General features: G+C 42.8%; 1 long non-coding RNA gene across 1 annotated transcript; it reads right to left on the reverse strand.

The window, feature by feature from the left end:
* Positions 1–9,445: 9,445 nt before the first annotated feature.
* On the reverse strand, positions 9,446–12,827 carry LOC142814663 (uncharacterized). The gene is made up of 3 exons (XR_012895016.1): positions 12,518–12,827; positions 11,113–11,198; positions 9,446–10,748 (listed from the first exon to the last, which is right to left on the reverse strand). It is a non-coding gene; the product is annotated as an uncharacterized LOC142814663 (long non-coding RNA).
* Positions 12,828–17,870: the final 5,043 nt, after the last annotated feature.

A 17,870-nucleotide genomic window follows, 5' to 3' on the forward strand; every position in this document is an offset into this window, starting at 1 on the left:
TTAGAGGGAGAAGGGATGTATAAACGGTTTTGTGTAAAAAAAACTAAGTGCATCTTCAAGGTTTAACCTTAGCTTTCTGCCGATATTATAAACTTCAAATATTTTCAATATGATCTCAGTACCGGTGCCCTCACAGTTAACTTGTTTGTTGGGAAATAAGGCGCTTCTAGTTCACTGGACACACAGATTCATCATTTCCGAAAAAATGCCGCCTCAGTCCGCCCCGAGCCATGTCTGGTGAATTGATTCCGTTGGTGTCAAGCTCGTTCCCCACTTTTCACGGTGAAGGCAGCTCTTCTCGAACGGCAAGTGCTTTCAAGGCACATGTTGGTTTTGAGAGGACCGTCATTATGCGTTATATTTGCTTGCACTGTGGTGCGATGATACCTTCGATCTGGTTGAAACAAACAATGCTCCGGTAGTGCACCCCGATATCCTTGTTTTGAAAGGACTGCCTGAAAATTTCTACTCGTAGCATTTCCGAAGAGAAAAGATATAGTTGGTGGTCTCCCATTCAAAAGTACATATATAAACAGGGAAAGGGAACCGGCAGGCAAATTTGTTGAACACTATACTATCAACATTCTTAGAACAGGACAAGCCCACTCTCAGAAGGCCATCCGCCACCTTATCAATACATACTTTACTTTGCAATGGTTCATACAGAGACCATTGTTTCTATTTACCGTGCGTGATACTGAATAAAAAAAGAAAAGCATGGAGGCTACAGGAAACATGCCAGATTGTACTCAATGCGCGCAGCGGGCTAGGTGTATGCCATGTCACTATCGTGTGGAAAAACGCACCTTGGTCGAACGGTTTGTTTTGTCAACGACGGGCTTCAGGAACATGGGTTGACCTTTAAGAATAAAAACATGAGCTTTTACTGATCCATGGTGCAGCCTGCACACTTTGTGCACCGTGGCTACGAGAGTTTAAATTTCTGAGCAGAAGTTCTGATGCCTCGGGAAGAGAATTGCTGAAAGCCTATCACATCAAGTACAACCACATGGACTGCATCAGCGACGCTGTAGTATATTTGTTCAATAGCAAATATAGCCTGATCGATTCCATGTTTCATTAGAGACGCAGCGGCAGCACGACTGCGCAGGAGAACTGCCCTTGGCATACCTCAAATAGTCTCAGTGAAAGTTGTAGGAGTGCTGACTAGCCCTGTAAAGTTGTTTGTGACGCGTGGCGCACCTGTCTCGCACAGAAGCCGTAGTTCGAGGGTGACAACCGCAGCACGATAGATCGCGTTTTGTTAGCGTTGGGTACCACTGTTGGTAGAGTGGGGGTGGGCGAGAGTTGAGCGAGTCTCTTCTGCGCGTGGTCGTTGCCGTTAACGGTTGTCCCTTGCGGTGGGTCTGCCGTCCACGTGGTGTGTCAAACGTTGGCGACGCCGCCTTGGGTGTGTTAGTGTGTTTGTCGTGTTATTGTGTAACGATGCTCTAGTGTGTTAAATACAGTTGATGTATTATTCGGCGGACAATATTGTCGTTATAAATTAGCTAAATAAATGTGTATTGTGTTTGGTTTGTACCAACCGTGTCTACTCTGTCCTTTCACTCCAAGAGCGTGGCGTGGCGCGCACTCGCCTCATCGAGACCCCACAATGTTTAGCGCTCACCCTTGAGAACTGTGCTCTTCTCTTCACTGTATTTCTTTCTTTACCACATGGGCACTAAAACTTCGCCTGTAATGCAAGCCAACTCGTCAAACAGAAAGTTTTGATGATATGATAGGACAAGAGCATCGCTGTTTTCGGCCTTTCATTTCTCAAACATTTTTCATTTATTGATCGATTGATTTGTGGGGTTTAACGTCCCAGAACCACCATTTGATTATGAGAGACGCCGTAGTGGAGGGCTCCGGAAATTTTTACCACCTGGGGTTCTTTAACGTGCACTCAAATCTGAGTATACGGGTCTACAACATTTTCGCCTCCATCGGAAGTGCAGCGGCCACAGCCGGGATTAGATCCCGTGACCTGCTGGTCAGCAGCCGAGTACCTTAGCCACTAGACCATCGTGGCGGGGCTTTTCAAACTTTGTTTTGTAATGTACAAAATGAAATGAGATGCTAATAATCAGCAGCACTAAAAAACACAAAAAGTGCATGAAAGAAGCGCTGTCTAATAACTGAAAGTTTAATTGAAAAACGTGTCATCTGCATGCAAACATGAAGACATAGAAAAACATGAACACCCTCTGTCAAGCACGTATTCTAGTATACTGTAGATACGAAATCTCAGCATCTGTGAGATATTGAAGGCTGGCTTACGCACCTGTCTCTTGCTTTTATGATTTCAAACACTTCAGCGATTTCACACGTGTGCTTCTTAACCACAGTGGATTTGTTAAATTCAGCGGCGCAATCGTACTGCTCGCAATGGAGGGCAAGATGCGTAGATGGTGTACCTTTCAGAGAGCTACATTCTCCCTTAGGCGGACGTTGAGGCATCGTCTTGTCTGCCCAACGTACCTACCCCGAACGGCAAAGAAATAGAGTACACCAGTCCACTCACACGGTCAGTGGAACGCTTAGAGTGCTTCATAGAGCAACATTCAGCGCTGACAGTGGCCTGCTCCTTCTGCATCACTCTCTTGTCAACTCAGGCACACACTTTTCCTAGCTTTTTGACAGCCCGAAAGACAACGTTTATATCATGACTGGCCACCTTCTTCAAACGCAGCGACACGGAGTGCAGGTATGCAATAAAGACGACCTTTTTTAGACAATCCGAGGCCACACGCGCAGTGCTAAGGCGCTCTTTTTGTCCTCTTTTCAGGCGATGAAACAGTCGCTGTGAAGTGGAGGTAAGAACCAGGTGCCGGAAAGCAGCCGATTCCAATCTGGTAACCTGTCGTAAAGAAACTCACCTACAGCGGACTTTTCAGAGCCGAACATGACGTGGTTAATCCATTCTTTAAAATTTTCTAACGAGCAAAGTGATAGCTTTAAGGAGGTTTTGTGGAACGTGGGCAATAAGGCCAGCAAACATGTTACCTCGGGAACTGTAATGAAGATTTCAAATATAGCAAGACATGGTCTCTTGGGTCTTCAGAAGAAAAGCACAGACCTTTGCTCCTTCGCTTGAACATCCTTAGAACCTGGATCATAGCCTTCATATAAATTGGTGTATAGGAATTGTCTAATACAGAATTCCGTGAGATATGTGGAAGCATTGCTTCAGCGACAACAAATTGACGTGCTGCTGTAGTGTCTGTGATTTTTTTTTATTATCAGTTGAAATGGTCATAGCTGTCTCAAACCACGTGGCATTTTATGCAGGTTATCAGGAAGCCATTGAAAGCTCAGACGAACATCGCCATTGTGATAACAAACAATCGCTAATCACTCGGTGGAATTCAATTGCAGTGTGCGTGCTCTGTACATTGCACACACTTTTGCGAAATCACTGCTTGTTATGAACAGGAATGTATTAGCGGGTGCTTGTTTGTCTCTATGTTTCAAGCCAGCTCCTTGATAAGCGACTATGATGCAAACGATTATTCCAGCTGTGGGTAATTTATGTTAAGTCATTCAATAAAATGCGGGTACTTTTTTGTGAGCAGTAGCACAGAGAGCATGGTCATCTGTAACGCGAAAGTGTTCAAAACGTTAGGCATCTAACCAGTGTTAATCTGCGAGATTTGGCCCATTATACTGTGAAAAATAAAACTTTAATGTATTCTGCAAGAAAATATCCTCAGAAGATACTGCTTTACTGGGATAAAAAATGAGCCTAACTTCGCTAAGTAATATAGCCAGCTTGTTGGACTATGCTTTCATGCCAAAGCAGTCATGTTACCGAATATAATCAAGCGAAACTTCAAATGCACAGCGCCGCACAGAAGGAGAGGGGTTTCTGACATGTTGTCCTCAGCCGTAGGGAAGAATGATAAGAATGTGGGTCAGTTAATTAGGATGTTTTCAACTCTCGTATTTGAGATGCAACCACATGGTCGAAGAACACGCGCGTGCATGCACACTAACAAATGCCCGCGTGCGAAAGTTGTATTTCAACATATTATCCCTACATGTTAGCGGTCCTCGCAGTGCTGCTAAGTCTGCTTTGAATGCTGTAAACTCCTAATTTTATCGGGGGAATCAATCATTATGCTACGCACTGAGGAAAGGTCTAAAGGCGAAGTTTAATGAAAGCAGAGGCACGAAAGACCATGGTGATCGTCGAATAGGTGCCATCGTTCTGTTTTCCAGGTTCCCAAGGTTTCTACTTGCTAATACACTTCCTAGTAACAGTCGTCCTCTCTCAGACGAAGCCCTCCGGGCGAGTGATTCCTGAATTCTTCGGGGGAATGGCTTCAAGCGGCCAACATGCAAGACCCCAGTCTTTTGTTTACGACGCCCACTCGAAAGGAGACGGGTTATCTCGTAATTGACCTCGTTTAGACGACCGAGAATAACAAACGCTTATTAGTTCTTAGCTTAAGGTATGTCACCGTATAGGAGTCCACAGCTATACAAAACCACCGGAAACATATGTGACGTGTGCAATGCAAATTCACTGCATGTTACAGAGCACCAGCTCATAATTAGGTTTCACTATTGATGAACGACATCGGATATTAGGCGGATTCTATCGAGCCACCTCAAATTTACCCCTACGCCATGAATGCTTATTGCTTAATTACTTGTAGTAGAAGGGTGCGACCAGAGCTACGTGGGAGGTCAATTCCCAATGCCCATGAACTCTCGTGTCGCGACGCACAATTCCAAAGCGTTCCCTCAAAATTGGTTAGTGAGCTAGCCTAAGTGTTGATGCGTTAGCAAGAAATAAATACCATGGTCAAACCATATTGGTCGTGAAACTAGGAACGAAAAGAAGTTAAAAACCTGCTGCCAGAGTCATCAAAGCCCTACATACAATTGAAACGCGACTAGGTGAGCAGAGGTTAAATATATAAAACCAAAACTTAAAAACATCTTTTTCCGTATAATCCTAACTAATATATGCTGAAGTAAACTAGAAAATTAGTTTGCGGTTTATCTGACACTCTACTAAACGGTTGACAGCCTTATTTTGGTCGGGCGCCATTAATGGGGTAGTGTGCGGCAGCCTGCTATGAGGCTAGGGTTTAGTTCAGCAAAGAGTTGGGTGCGCTGCCCCGTCGGCTAGGCATCGCTCACTCTGCGCGGCGGTCTTGTACGTACCTTCCGTAGTTTATATATCTGCTTATGTATTGTTTACTGGCTGGACATTTCAAAGATGGACTCTCTCATAGAATTTGTAGCAGGCCGTCTCTGTGACGGCCGACTGTCTCCGCTGGCGCACGACCGACGTACCCTCACTTTCCATGACGGTGAATGCGACATGTCCTGCTTTCTCCCTTTCAGGGGCGAAGCTCCTTATAGCAACACCCGTTCGTCCCTCGTAGCCGTTGTTGTATGTAACAAGTATAACATTTTGACCTTCAAGGTGGTGCCAGCGAGAGAATACTTTTGTGCTTTGTTGAACAATAGAAAACAGTGCTCAATGTACATGCCAATGGCTTCTAATGGGAAATGAGAGACAGGGGCCTTCGGCTTTTAGTTAACGCGCACGCTGCGATTCCCATTAGCAGCCATTCTCATGTACATTGAGCACTATCTGACAAGAAACGGTTGCTACGTTATACTCGCTGGGTGTAACCTCCTTGGTTTTAGAAATGTTTAGCGAGCATTGATCCGCAGTGCCATAAATACAATGAACTAGTATATACCATGAATGAACTCGCGGCGGTTAAATGTAGGAAGTAGACCCGAAGCGCAAGCCCTAAAAAAGTGTGCGTGTGCCACCTCTCGTTTAGTCCTTGGAATGTCCGCTGGATGACGGTGCTTCTATATGGGGAATATATGATGAAAAGATGCGAGATGGTGGTACTTGAAGTGTTGAATAGATGGATGAACGGACACACATATGGATGCTTGGATGAACGCATGAACGGACGCAGGGGCAGATTCATGGACGAACGCAGGGACGGACACACGAACAGACACACGCACGGATGAGCGGAGGGACGCATAAACAGTCACAAAGACGGACGCATGGACGGACGGAAGCAAGAACGAATGGACGGACGAACGCTTCGCCCCACTCTCCATAACTCACTCCGTGGATATGCTGCCAATTTTTTTTATCTGCTTCCTCCCTTCTTAAGCGAAGAAACACCGTACTCTAAGGTTGCCAAAGTGATATCCTGATGGCTGCGGTCTCGCTGGAGTGGTTTTGCATGATTGGACAACGTGATTTTTCGAACTACTGTGGTGTTGTGCCCGTGAGCAGTTATGACAGATTCCTCAATCACAAAGTTTTTGGTGTATACTGCTACAGTAATTGGCAAATAAAACAACATTGCTTTGTGAATCTTCATTTTTGGTCTTCCTTTACATCGCGCATGCCATTGGTGAGCCATGAAGGCGTGACAATGTAGCGTAATTACCAAAATGCCTAAAAAATCTACACTAATAAAAAATAACTTTCACGCCATACATACCGAAAAACGCGCGACGCTGACACCGCTTCCAAATCTGACGTCACATCTTAATTTTTTTGTTTGCTGTTTTTACTCGCCTCTATGTGTAGATGGTGACAAAGACATTGAGCCGCCAACCACTGGATAAATGGGCTTGTATTAAAATTGCGCTGCCTGTTTACATATACTTTGCTTAGACTACGACTTCGCACGTTTCCTGCATTCATAAAGTTTTATACGATAATACTGAAAGAGAAATCTGGCGCTACTGTCTGCGCGGAATTTCTCATTGGCGCTTGTACTTCCATGAGAGTGGTGGAAAGTACAGGTTTCGGATCTGTTTCGTATGGATTACGTTTGTGAGATTCGCAATGCTTATTTGCCAAGTGTACCCTTACAAAAAAATTTTCAGCAACGATAAGTTGAGTGTATAAAAACGATTGTTACTCACAGTAAAAATTTTTACACCCAGAAGGGTGTAAATGAGCTTGTTCCGTGGACGACACCCTAAGGGTGTTAATTCAGCACCTTCTAAGAAGGGTGCTTTTTCATGCACCCTTAGAATAGGGTGTACATGTAAAAAAACTGTAGGGTGTTAAAAAAACACCCTTAAGGAAGGGTGCCTTCGATGTCCATCACTTTTTTAGCACCCTCTGAGGAGGGTGCGAGAAGGGTGCACAAGGGTGTTGAGTGCCCATGGCAGGGGTGCCAGTATTCTTTTAGACTGCACTAATAGATATCAGCATGCACTGATTAAACACTACTTGAAGAAAGTGGTCCTCATTATCAATGGTGCGCCACCTGTCGAGCTCCATTCATTGCGTCTGGGCAAAAATATTAACGCGTGCCATCGTGTATGAACTTGTGCTGGATCTATATATACTTCACAGTATATGCATAATGCGCGTTACAGAAAATGAAGCCTTGCTGCCCTTGCATATTGCGTTTATTTAATAGGCAAATAAAACAAAGTTTTCTTCTGCCACACAACTTTTTCACCAGATATACGTTCACGTATACGTACACTACACATGCAACACCTCAAATGTTTATTATATTTATTCAGTTTCACTTCATTGACAATTCTTTGCAACATACAATTACACTGGTTTCAGTTTAGTATACTGCTTCAAGTACATAGAGACTACAAATGAAATATACGCTAATATATCCCTATAATTCTTTCAAGTATCTACAATCCCAGTAGTTTCCAGTTTAATACTCCTTCATGTACACAATCGGTTAATAGGAATGAAATACAAGCATATATATACTTATGATTCTTTCAAATATATACAATCACCATGATTTCACTATATACGCCTTCATGTACACAATCGTACCCAAGAAGTGATGCACACAAAAATATATATGGATAGTGTTTTTAAATGTATATAATCACAGTGGATTAAGCTTTGTATTCCTGAATGTATAACAATTGGTTATGAGAAATGATGTACATGCAAACATATACAGGTTTTTGCACATATAACTTTACCGAATACTTAAGAAACCAATACAATGATCAGAAACACAATAAGCTAAAAACGAACACAAAACTGAGTCAAAACACACAAAAAACAAAATAGGTAATGCATAATTATGGCTAATGACATAGCTGGGTCACTTTATGCCAAATGTCCCAGCCATTTTGGCAACCATCTCAAATGTATTCGAAAAACTCGTGCTGCATTGAAAATAGTGAACTTCTGGAATATTTAGGAGAGGAAAAATATTTGGTCACGTGGCTGCCTTCTGAACTTCCTGGAATGCCGTCTAGGTGTTGTATGTGAAAAATTTTATTTTAAAAGCACCGCTCCTTCTTTTTATACGAAACTCGGTCTACGTGTTACGTAACAAGAGCTTAATTTGGGAGAGTTGGTTCATCGTGGTTGTGTGCTAGTCACAGCGCGACAACTTTCGGAAGAGACAGAAAGGACAGGAAAGAGCACCGACTGTCAACTGAATTTAATGAATGTGCTACGAGCACTTTTATACGGAGTACAAGAACCGTGTTCATGCGCGACGACACGTGTGAGCACTACAAAATAATCTTTAACTGTGAAAATAATACTCCCTCTCGGAAAGGATAAGTGAACGTGTAGTGATGCACTGATCATTGGTTTACCTGATAAAAAATACTTCTACAAACATTAAATTGGCATTAAGTAAACCTATTCTCGTGACGAATGGGGCAAGATTGACTATTCCTGTTGCTGTTTAGTACACACACTTTTGAAAGCTTGCAAAGGGTGGAAAACAACACGCTAATATCATATCTGTTGGCTATTTTTTTAATTGTGAGACACATGATGTCGTATAACATGCAAAGGTTTTGGTCATTGTTTTTTGTTGGTCCTGTCTAACTTTACTTTCTGCAGGGGTGTTGCAAACGGGTGTGATGATTCTGTTGGGATACCCAGCATCTTTTAGTCTTTTAATCTGGTTTTTAAACCTGACCTCACCCTTGTGCTAACATGACTTCTGAAGGGTGGCCTGAGTACATGTGGTATCAATTCCTCTTTCTACTAATTTTGAATGCCCACTATCAAAAGGCAGAACATTCTTAGCACTCCTGGGCTGATAGCACCAGCCAATACCCCAACAGCATCATCACACTTGTTTGTGAAACCCTCCTGCAGAAAGTAAAGTTAAAGGAAGCAGGACCAAAAGAAAAAGAGAATGACCAATCACCTTTGCATGTCACATGGTACTACGTACATAAGGTGTCTCACAATTTTAGGAAAAGAGCCAGCAGATATGACATTGTTGTTTTCCACCCCTTGCAAGCTTTCAAAAGTGCATGTACTTACAGCAACAGGAATAGTCAATCTTGCACCATTCGTCACTAGAATAGGTTTACTGAATGCCAATCTAATGTGTATAAGATACCGCTAACATGTGGAAAAGTAAACAGGACAAACTGGGCAATGCTTCAATGATCAAGCAAGACAGCAAGCTTTAAATGTTAAGAAGAGCTATAGTAGTCTCATGGCCGGACACCGTAAAGAATGTAAGTGTAGTCCTAGGTTTCATAAAACACGGTTTTTGAAAAAAAAAGCAAGCAGAAAAATGAGAGATTTTAGAACTCTTTATCAGGAAGGCCAAGGATCAATGCATCAGTACACCTTCACTTATCTTTTCCGAAAAAGAGTATTCTTTTCTCGGTTAAAATTATTTTGTCATGGTCACACATGTGTTGTTGCAGATGAGCCCTGGTCTTGCGCTCAGTATAAAAACGCTCGTAGCACCTTCAATAAAATTCAGTTGATAGCGCTCTTTCCTGTCCTTTTTGCGATAAGATTTTTATTACAGAAAGAATTTCATTTTCTTACAATTTAGGTATAATGATGAGTTTTCATTGTATCACAACATGGAGCAAATTGCATCTCAATACGGACAAAAATCACAATTTTGTGAAATTCGTGATATTTTCTCGTATATTTCAGCAGCTTGAGAGGTCTAAAGATATTTTTTCCTCAAAATATACCTTCTGTGGAGTAAATATTCACTGCTCAGATATTCATACAAAGTGCAATATTGCAATAAAAAATGCAAACATAACACATTTTGGCTTTATTCTTGGAAGCGAATGTGGCTAAAAAATTGCGCTATTACTATTGAGCTTCAAATACCTTACAGAAGCACATTTACTCAACAGGTAGACCGAATTTGCTTTAGAAAAAATAAGCGGTAGTTTTAAAACGAAATTTTCCACAAACAGCACACAGACGGCATTATGCCAGGAAGTTAAAAGCCAGCCACATGAACAAAACTTTTTTTCTCGCTGAAATATTCTAGCAGTTCACTGTTTTCAACGCAGTAAGTCAGCACTTTTTTTTTCAAATACAATTCAGATGGTCGCCAAAGTGGCTGGGACGTTTGGCATGGAATGATCCAGCTATATTTAAGCAAAATAACTTACACAAATAACAATGTTTGTTCATCTACCATGACCACACTAGAAAAAGTTGTTCAGGCATTGTGACACTAAAATTTTCAGCGTCGTACTGCCTGAACAACTTCTTTGATAAACTCCAAACTCACGCCGAGAAAAATCCGCTCAATCACGGTGGTTGTTAAAGGCCTTGCGGCCGTAGACAATGTTGAAAATAAAAAAAAATCAACTCATCAGTGCTGTCACTCCTTCTTCGTCATTACTGACACGGAAGATTTTTCGGTTATCCATGTGGAGGTTCAGGAAGTAGGCTTGCTCTAGACTGGGGCCGGGGGGTAGACTACGCAGGACGTCAGCGGCACCCTCTCATCCTGTAATAAGAGCAAATATGACTTCTCTTAAAAGGATGTTCGTGCTGTTCTGGCAGCACCATATATAAAGAATGTGTAGTGTGTATCCTTCGAAATGGCGTGTAATTGACATTACACTGAACTCGAAGCATACAACCCATACATTCTAATAATTTCGTATGATAAAGATAAGAGTTTTCCAGCATACAGCAAATTCCCGAAATGAGGTTAAGTGTAAGACTACAGCTCGAAAATGGCACTTACGAAAGCCTGAACTCACCTAAGAATCAAATTCCTTATAGGGTAGTGAGCCAGTGTGAAAAACAATTCCTAAAGTACAACGCTCAGAACATGTAACATTAATCAAAATGCACAAGAAACTCACCTCTTCATGTACAAACAGTGAAGACATCTCTGCTTTCTCTTTTACATGAGAACAAATGATCTTGGGCGTGGCACTAGCGAAGAGGTCTGCAAAAAAAAAGTAAAAGATTTACTCACTTTAATCACGCCTCTAACAATCTGAGGAATTATTACAAGTCACCAATCAGTGCAATTCTGACTGCCTCTATAAGGGCATCAAAAATGAACAATTTTCTCGTTCTTTCTACCCTCACAAGACGCTCCGTCAATAGAATCTAATCCAAATTTGACGCTGTGCTTCCTATTTGCCTGCTTTCTAGACGTAGGGCTGCGAACATGTGTTTTGTGCACCTAATCTAGCACAGAAATTCGTCATCTATAATTCAATCATCTTAATTCATTGTAATTTGATAAAAGATGTGATAGCTCGTCCAGTTTTTAAAGAGTTGCGGGCCTGCAATAGGCACTGCCTTGCACGTATTAAAGTACTTCTTTTAAGAAAAAATTCAAAGCTTGCTTTCAGAAAAAGCGTCTGGCATATTTCGACAACCAAGCCCATCCTCTGATGGCAATCAGGGGCACGCTATTAGCGATTATTGACTACGGGATTTACAAACGTAACCCGTGCCTAAATACTCAGTTAAACACAATCACGCAAGTAAGAGCGCTCGAACGCGGCATTGCGCGCGGACGCCGACTACGTTGCAGCAGCCATGGCTTATGCAAGAGCAACCGCACATAGCTCCAACAGTCACGTATACTCTCTCGATTCTGTTATAACGCCGAACATTATCGCAGATGAAAGCGAAGCACGAAAACAGCAAACAGAAACGAGGGAAAACAACGCACGGCGATGGCCACAACAACGCGCCTTTGGAAGTCTGCTAGATCTTTCCCTGTTGCTGGTGGCACTTGTCCTAAATAGCTTAAAAGACCGAGGTGCACGTGCTGGGAGCATCGCGGCATATCAGCCCCTCCAACTATACCGTCTTTAAGCCAAAAAAAAAAAAGCCATTTCGTACAGTGCGCCTCTGTACATAATTTTTGCTTTTTCTTTCTTTTTTTACGCTTACACCTACAGAAGCACGTTGCACATTTGAGTATTAATAGAAATGTTATTACGATGTAGCCCAAAGCACATCATAAAACAATATCAATCACTTTGTGCAGTGTAGAGACAATGTGCGATCAGCAACTAACCCCGCCCTTGTTAAGTGATCACATCACTCACTGTATGAGTGATGCAAGCACTTACACAACATCGCGCATAGCAGTGTGAACTCGTTAAGTCACACGTTTAATCGGGCATCTGCAACAGGCCCGCGAACGCATGCTGTTGTAAATGGCTGGCAGCCTACTTCGGCAGAGCTGCTGCAGGCGCCCAGCTAGCGCCGTATGATTACTACATACGAAAACAGTACACTCACCGTTAACAGGCCCACGTTGTCCGTGTCCGCCACTCCATGAATATTCCTTAATCTGAGCGTCACTTCGAACACGGTGTCATGCGTGACCACCATTGAATATGCGCCTGTTCGCTAGAACACACACTGCGACCAAGACCCCAGACCAACGCAACGCATTTGAAAGACGATGAGACAGAGGGAGCAACGTTGAGAGAGAGAGAAGGAGGAGGCACTGGCGGCGGCGTGGCGGCGCCGCAGCTGTCCACGCAGGTGTTCGGTGACGCAACTCTTCGCTTATCTACGCCGCCGTTGTGGGAGCAACGCTGGCCGGGGTGAGCTGGGGGGGGAGGAGCGGGAAACCCGCCAAGGCGGCGCCGAAAGGCAAACGCTATGGCGCATACGGCGGACGGCCGTTCGGCGCGGAATGACTCCTTGTAAACGGCAACTCTCCTCCCAGCCAGTCGCACAGCGACGCAGATTATTTACCAGCCTCGGGTTCTTTGAGTATTTCGACGGAATGCGATTGCAGTGGGCGAAAAATAGTGAAGCAAAACTTGCGGAAAACAAAGTGCACCATGGAATGGCCAGAAACAATAATTATTTCGTCCTCGGTGGCATTAGCGGGAGAGCATCGCCACACCTTTTTCCAGAGGAATTTCTTTTCGCATTGTCTGTGTCTGGCTATTCCGCGTATGGTGCCGCAAACACTGAATGCGTAGTCGAAGCTGGAACAAATTAATCCACAGTCGCGGATGTTTATTACAAGGCTTGTCACGCACCACGAAACGTGCCGAGGTTGTTATAACAAACTTTTTGCTGACCACATGATCAGCACATAATTCCATATGGTTGCCCAATGAGCTAGCTAAGCACCTGTAGAAAAGGCAGGGCACGTTCTTGTTAAACGTTGTTAATATAAACGATGGTTGTGCATAAGTGCAGTGACAGCTTTCCGTGTGAATTGGTCATAACCCACGTTTTCGAGCGTAGAAGCGCCTCAGCGGACCTAATCAGCTACCACAGCAAGTTCGTAAGCAATGATTTGGTACGAATGTGTGCAGCTGTTTTCCATGTACTGAATAGTCCGTGTACAGTGCGTTGACCACCGCCATTTCTTAAGCCACCTCCCATATAGACTCCCAGTCTGAACAGGTGTGGGACCTTAAACACTAAGAAGCAGTGCCCCCCCCCCGCACACACACACGAAATTTGAGGGCGCACGGGCTGATACACACGCATACTTATTCACAGGCGCACACACATACACGTATACACACATACGGCAACACACACACGCGACTGTAAACGCACGCATGCATGGGCGTACACATGTGCACAGGCACGCCAACACAAGCACGGACTCGCACATACACGCGCACGCACACATGCACGGGTGTACACACAATCGCGCTTACACGCGAACACATGCGCAGGCTCACGCACACACACCCATACTCGGGCGAACATTATGTTCCTGTATATAATCCACAGCAAACATGTAGCTTATAACCAACGCTAAGGAAAGCTTTCGTAACATGGATTGCAGTTAATTGCCATTATAGATGAAACGCGATTTGCTTCTGCTGACATTCTGCTGTATTCGGAGAGCACCTTCACACATTCTAAGTCAATTAGGCCGTCATTTAACGCAAGGTTCACATATTCGTGCAGTAGCTGCGCTGCTCAGCCACCAATCCGAAGGTCGCGGGTTCGATGCCGGCCATGGTAGTCGAATTAAGGCGGAGGCGAAAATGTGGAAGCCTTTGCACTGTGCGATATGAGCGCTCATTAAAGAACACCAAATGGTGAAAATCTGCAGCTTTCCACTACGACGACCCTCATAATCATATGGAGGTTTTTGAGACGTAAAATTCCAAATATTATATTTATGTGTTCTTCTTATGCTGCATATTCCATCCGATGAATCGGCACCTACACCCTTCTCAGGCACAAAAGCACCCTTAGAGCCTATTTTAGGGTGCTATCGAGGCAAGCACCCAAACAAAAGGGTGCTTTTTTTTCAATCGACATTTTATGGGTGTTAAAGGGTGTTGCAAAGGGTGCTTTCTCGTAAAAGCACCCTTTTTACACCCTTTTGGGTGCAAAATTTTTTACTGTGTAGAACCTACCAACGCTCACTACCAACTGTCTTTAGACTCCTTTACCGACAATCTGTCAACGCTCTGGCTGCAATTGGCCAGCAACGTTGAACATATTCGTGTTAATACACTGTCTGGTGACCATGTAGTAACGCCTTATCCACAATGTTCCATAGATGCTATAATAACATTCTCTCATAAGAAAGACTGTAATAGGATGTCTGTTGAACACGCAATAACGCCCTATTAGCAATGTTCATCAGACGCCCTGTAACATTCCCTCAATAGAAAGACTGTACGTGAGCAGTCTGTTAATTTTCTAGTAACCTGTGTTTTAATACAGTCTGTTGGCAGTTGCTTTTAAGCGCTCTATTGAAGCATGCTCGTAGACGCTCTGTAAACAGTTTGTTGGTACGTTCATGTGATTTAGCGCCCAGCAGTGAATCAGGACGCCGCATGAGGTTTCTGTATAACATAGCCCGTTTGGCGCGACTTCAGCATTTCTTCTCCACCGAGTCAACACCTCGTCCATTTTTTTCCGATTAACAGTCAAGCATCGTAATCAAAAAGTTCTCACGACAGTTATAAACACTGCCTACTTACACATGCCTTTCAGCAAAATATGTGAACGAGTTTCTAGTAGAAGTCAACGCAATCTTGAAAATGCAGGAGCAGAGAAAAAAAAAGAGAAAAGGTTGCACTCAAGATTTCTATTAAAAAAGCTTGACACTATAGTTTCTTGAAAATAATAACGTCCATTATTAGTCACACAATTCACCTCCTGAAAACGCAAAGGAACATAAGATGAGCATATTTTGAACGCACTCATAATTTACAGAATAATATGAAGAAGTAAGTTAAGAATAAAAGGCAGACACTGTCGATATTACTGTAAACTGATGTATGAAACTTTCCGAAAAAGTGCATTATTAATTATAAATTAGGATATTACAGTTGAATTACGTTTAGACAAATGAACTCGCTACACATGCATTAAAAATTTAAAGCTTAACTTTAGAAATAACACTGCTTATAAAACAGCATTTCAACAAAGCGTTTGGCCAGGTATAAAGTGGATGAGTTGTCACACCTCAGTAGTCCAAACTATGGCATGATAGCCAGGGGAGAAAAAGTGCTTTCTATATATAACCGGGGCATGAACATGCATGTACTTCTAAGGTCGAAGTATTATGCTAACGAACATAAGCGATTTCGCCAATCGTGCACGAAAATTTAACTCGTGTGATCATTCGATCAGTAAAAAAATGAAAAAATGAGAGCGAATAAAAATGTGAGCCCACCATAATAGCAGAATAAACAAGAAAAGGTGACCAATGATTATGATAATGATGATGATACGTGGGGCTTAACGTCCCAAAACCAGCATATAATTATGAGAGACGCAGGACCAATAATTATGCGTAAAAGAGATTGGATAAGGTAACAAACGCACGGTGAAAGATAAGAGCTCTCAACGCGTGGGCTTATCTGTTGCGTGCGATTGACGTGTCTATTTCGAAGCAGGGGGCTGCTGGTGGCTAGTTGTGGTGATAAAACAAGTGGCTGACTCTTGCCACTTGTCGACGATGTTGCCGGGAGAATTTCCTTGGTAGTTTCACTTCTCCTTTCGGCTCCTCATGTCCGCAAGCACCCACATTTGAAGAATTCTGCCGTACGGAGTGCAGTGGTCAGACTGGCACTTCCTACAACAGCGTCCCTGCGGGTAGGAGGTAGTGCACAACCTCGTGTGGCTTGCACAAGGAATCCTTCGCAGCGCTTTGCCTCACTACACTCGATGAAATCGGTATGACAAACCTACAATTACGTAGTGTCATGTTCAATCAAGCACGTCCACAAAAGTAAATGATGGCTTTAGTAAACAACTTGAAAAATCAAGGATTGTGCGTGCCGTATGCAACTTCAACGCCTGCACGACGACTATCCCTAGGAGAAAAAAAAGGAAGTGATAGACAGATCAGAACAGGTTGATTGGGAGGGTGGGGGAGGTGATTCTCAACTGAAAAGAAGATAAATGTGAACCCTGTAACTGTCTCTTATAGAGGACACCTCAACAGCAGCTCACGAGAGATTGGGGTAAGAAGCGATTAAAAGGATAGGGAAGAATTAAAGGTATAGAGATGCAGAGAGCAGCAGGAGGAGAGAGTGGTGCAGGGACAGCCAGATACGGAAGGAGAAAATAGGAAAGATGGAGTTCAGTAGGGTTAAGAGCTCGGCTAGTTGGTGAGACATCATTTTACCATATAGTGTAGTAGCGCAAATTCACGGGGACGAAGAGGACAAGAAAACATGACACTCGCTACACTCGCAACTAAATTCCCGCAAATTTTTGGGTTTTTTTGATTTGATGTTACCCAGGGCTGTTTTAGTTATTTCATCTAAAAGTGTCTAAGGTTAGCTGCCGTGTACTATCGCTTGAGTCTGCGCAAAAGCTTCTGTTGGCATGATTCAGTGTTCGTAGTTCATGTCTGTGTCGCTAGGGTTATGGGTTATATATGTAGTGCTGCTTCTGAAATAAAAATTAGTTGCGAGTGTAGCGAGTGTCGTGTTTTCTTGTCCTCTTCGTCCCCGTGAATTGGCGCTACTACACCATATGGTAAAATGAGGAAAGATGGACGCGCTCGCAGAGGTCCGAGGACAGGGCACCACTTAGCTAGAGATTTTGTCGGCGTCGAAAGATGCCGCAGGGCGAGCAAGTCGGCCAGAGCTGCGCTGTCGAGAGCAGAGAACATCCTGTCAGGTCAGTTGTCAGTTTCGGGACAATGGGCGCGTGTATCGCCAGAGTATGGCCTTTCCGCAGAAAGTCATGTCAGCTATTTTGTAAGCCTCACCATTCTTGTTCGAAAAAAATAACGAAAAGAAAAAAAAATAAAAGTGGACACGTATGGAAAAAAAAAACATGTGTGATGCATTGACAAAAGCGGAACGAACACGTGTGTCGGAACCACATTTTTACATTGTGGGCCGACCTCCTCTCTACATTTTGGTCAATAAATTCTCTCTCTCTCTCCGTATAGTGTTTCAATAATAATAATAATAATAATAATAATAATAATAATAATAATAATAATAATAATAATAATAATAATAATAATAATAATAATAATAATAATAATAATAATAATAATAATAATAATAATAATAATAATAATACTAATAATAATAATAATAATAATAATATTATTATTATTATTATTATTATTATTATTATTATTATTATTATTATTATTATTATTATTATTCATCCAGAAGAATTA

This window comes from Rhipicephalus microplus, chromosome 4 (assembly GCF_043290135.1).
Source record: "Rhipicephalus microplus isolate Deutch F79 chromosome 4, USDA_Rmic, whole genome shotgun sequence".
In the NCBI taxonomy this organism is placed as follows: domain Eukaryota; kingdom Metazoa; phylum Arthropoda; class Arachnida; order Ixodida; family Ixodidae; genus Rhipicephalus; species Rhipicephalus microplus.